Below are 3,449 nucleotides of genomic sequence, written 5' to 3'. Positions count from 1 at the left end.
AGCAGTTAACTGACATGCCAGCTCCGAACCTCCATTAAACTGATTGAAAAATTATGTCTTCATCATATGAATATCAGACACAATCTTCCCCGTGAGGGGTTTAGTATCATACCATCATAACATATATGAGAGGACCATAACCCGTGTCATGCCAACAACTGGTTTATTAATAATACATGTGTTTAGTTCCGATGCAAAGACCCTATAAGTGAATTAATATTAACGCCAAAATATGCAATCTTTAATGACCTGATAACAGTATCGTAACTATATCCCTTCTTAATAAGTCTATTTAAAGGTTTTCAAGCTTCTGAGGTGAATACTGACATTTTTGTGCTTTATAAAGAATATTTCGATAACATATTGGATGTGAAATACCTGAACGTATAACTTATAAGAAGTCTGCATGTTGAGCAATATTTACGAATGATGTCCTTATACCGATGATAAAATTTAGTAAATGTTTTGACTACACTGTAAATCTAAGTGTTAATAAATAGAACACTGCTTGAACGCTTTTTTGTAACACTTTTTGAACGTGTAATGGTGTTCCAAATGTTTACACTAGTGTTCATCAATTGAATGTGTGGTGTTCAGTTTTTAATGCCTTTGTGTTTCATTTTTGAACACTTGATGTTAGAGACCTTAACATTAGTGTTCAACGATTTAACGTGTCCGAATGTTCAAAATCTTAATACGTCGACGCGTTCAACAGCCATGTAACACTTTTTGAACACACTGAACATGTTCAAAACCAGAAATGTTAAGATCCAGAACACCATATGTTAACATTCAGAACAGTTGACATAGGTGTTCAAAGTGATGGTGTTCAAATGTAGAACATGTTCTATTTTCAAGCGTACATAATGTTCCATAAATACTAAACTTAATTAAACTGTTATAAAAACTATATTGAATCAGGCAAAATATAACAATAAAACATATTTTAACAAGTAATTCTTTATATATATAATCAAATGAGCATATATGTAAGACATGTAAAAAAAGTACACAAGAATACCTTATGATATCACAAGTAACAGTCAGTGAAATCACATACATAATGTTTTTAAATTGACTTCATATCACAAATAAGTATTTACCCCTACATGAAAAGATAGTTGCTACATCATGTGTATCCTAACCGAAAAAGCATGTCAAAGTGATAAGTAGATAGTTTATGATATAGATATTTGTCACAATGAAAGTTTAAAAGTTTGCAAATTCCAAGAGTTCTTTTGCGATCACATACAATGAACGCTCCACTTTTCAGTGCATCTTCACTTAAAGCTATCAACTAAGTGGCATTTTATGTGTTGTTATCAACTTCCAAATGTCAAAGTCATCCACAACAAGTAATGTCTATGAGCCTATATATCCTGCAAAATAAAATTTAAAATTAATAGAAGAGAGTATTTTTTTTTTATAAAACATCAAATTATGCAATGATTGTTATGCTTTAATTTCGATATATACTAGAGTACAAATTGATATTCTATGGCACTGAAATGCAAGTTTTGACATTATAAATTACAAAAGTCGATTTCTTGACCTAAGGTATACAGATATAGAAATGATACACCCACATAAGCTATTAATACACACATATTGTCATACCTTTTTTGATATCTTTTTTTTCCAACACTTTATAGCATGCAGAAATGACCTTCGTGGGATTATTGGCTACCGGTTCCTAATTCAAACATTTCAATCTAACGATTCCTGCATATAAAAAAAACGAATGCATTTTCTAAGTCAACTGAAATGGTGTTCCAAATGTTAACACTAGTGTTCATCAATTGAATGTGTGGTGTTCAGTTTTCAATGCCTTTGTGTTTCACTTTTGAACACTTGATGTTAGAGTTATTTAACACTTAGTGTTCATCAATTTAATGTGCGGTGTTCAGTTTTTAATGCCTTTGTGTTTCATTTTTGAACACTTGATGTTAGAGTTATTTAACACTTAGTGTTCATCATTTGAATATGTGGTGTTCAGTTTTTAATGCCTTTGTGTTTCATTTTTGAACACTACATGTTAGAGTTCTAAACACTTAGTGTTCATCAATTGAATGTGTGGTGTTCAGTTTTTAATGCCTTTGTGTTTCATTTTTGAACACTTGATGTTAGAGTTCTTAACACTTAGTGTTCAGCGATCTTCAGCTAACATACGTGGATAACTTGGCAACAATCATCATTTATTCTGTATAACAGACAGACGATCACAGACTGGTTATCTATCAGTTCAGTAAAATTGTTATGAACGTTTAATCTAAATCCTGTTCTTTAATTCGTCTTTTACTTTGTTGAATATTTGGATATAACAGTTATGAATATTGACAAATATATATCTGACATGAGAAAATAACAAGGAAGCCATCGAACTACCTAAGGAGATTATCCTAACTTGTTACTCACTTCTTTCATGTTCATGTGGGATAGAAGTCCCTTCTCCAGTTCTCTTCCTTATGTGTATCCATTCTTCGTTAAACCGCCTAAATCACCAGCCGATATCTGTTTCCGGTATTTGGTACCCTGGTATATTTTTTTTAACGCGAGGTGTTCAAAATTTCGAGCGATTTGAACACTGATTGAACATGTAATGTTAATAAACTGAACGGATCATGAAATAAGATAAAAATCGACATATTTTAATTACGATATTATCATAACAGGCCTAATTGATATGCATTATTTTGTCACTTATAAGTAAAACTAGTAATAATAATAAAATAAGTTCATAAACTATACATATATCATGTATATGCCAGCTTGGAAGTTTAATATTTCCCAATTACTAAAATATTAGTAAAAAAATCACAAGATCATCATCCTGCGTATACATTCATATATTTTAAAGAATTTCTTTTTGAATTTGCCAATTAGAAGGATAGAAAAATCGGACAAACGACTGTCTTCTATTTTTAAATCAGAATTAGAACACTGGTGTTCACTGTGTCTGAACACACATGTAAATAGTTTTAACACAAACGTTAAAACTTTGAACACGTCTCTAAGCATTAACATATGACGTTAAAATATTAAACATTCGGTGTACAAATTTTGAACGCGTCCGGACGCGTCAGGCGTCAGGTATATTTACAGTGTAGTTTGTGATATCGAAAACCCTAGTGTAATAATTTTTCAGTAATACATAAATTTCTCTCGTTAAAATCTTAAACATTGTTACATACACGAGCGAATCGTACAAGTTGAGATATAACACTGTAAGATGGTGACAAGGGAACGTCACCATCTAAAAATGGATAATTAACGATAGGAAATGAGAAATCATCTCTTTTATCATAGATTTTAGTATGAAGCTTTCCGTTAATGATAAATATATCAAGGTCGAGGAAAGGGCAGTGGTCATTGTTAGTATTAGCTTTATTTAAAGTAAGTTCAACAGGATAAATTTCTTTAGAATACATACTGAAGTCGTCATTATTGAG

The 3,449-nt window shown here is 31.3% G+C and overlaps 1 long non-coding RNA gene across 1 annotated transcript; it reads right to left on the bottom strand.

Annotated features, from left to right (window-relative positions):
- Window positions 1-981: 981 nt before the first annotated feature.
- LOC143063878 (uncharacterized) lies at window positions 982-2,889 on the bottom strand. The gene is made up of 3 exons (XR_012975129.1): window positions 2,416-2,889; window positions 1,618-1,722; window positions 982-1,379 (listed from the first exon to the last, which is right to left on the bottom strand). It is a non-coding gene; the product is annotated as an uncharacterized LOC143063878 (long non-coding RNA).
- Window positions 2,890-3,449: the final 560 nt, after the last annotated feature.

This window comes from Mytilus galloprovincialis, chromosome 2 (assembly GCF_965363235.1).
Source record: "Mytilus galloprovincialis chromosome 2, xbMytGall1.hap1.1, whole genome shotgun sequence".
NCBI lineage: Eukaryota > Metazoa > Mollusca > Bivalvia > Mytilida > Mytilidae > Mytilus > Mytilus galloprovincialis.
The sequence above is the reverse complement of the archived record's forward strand: the minus strand, read 5'-3'. Positions and strand labels throughout refer to the sequence as shown.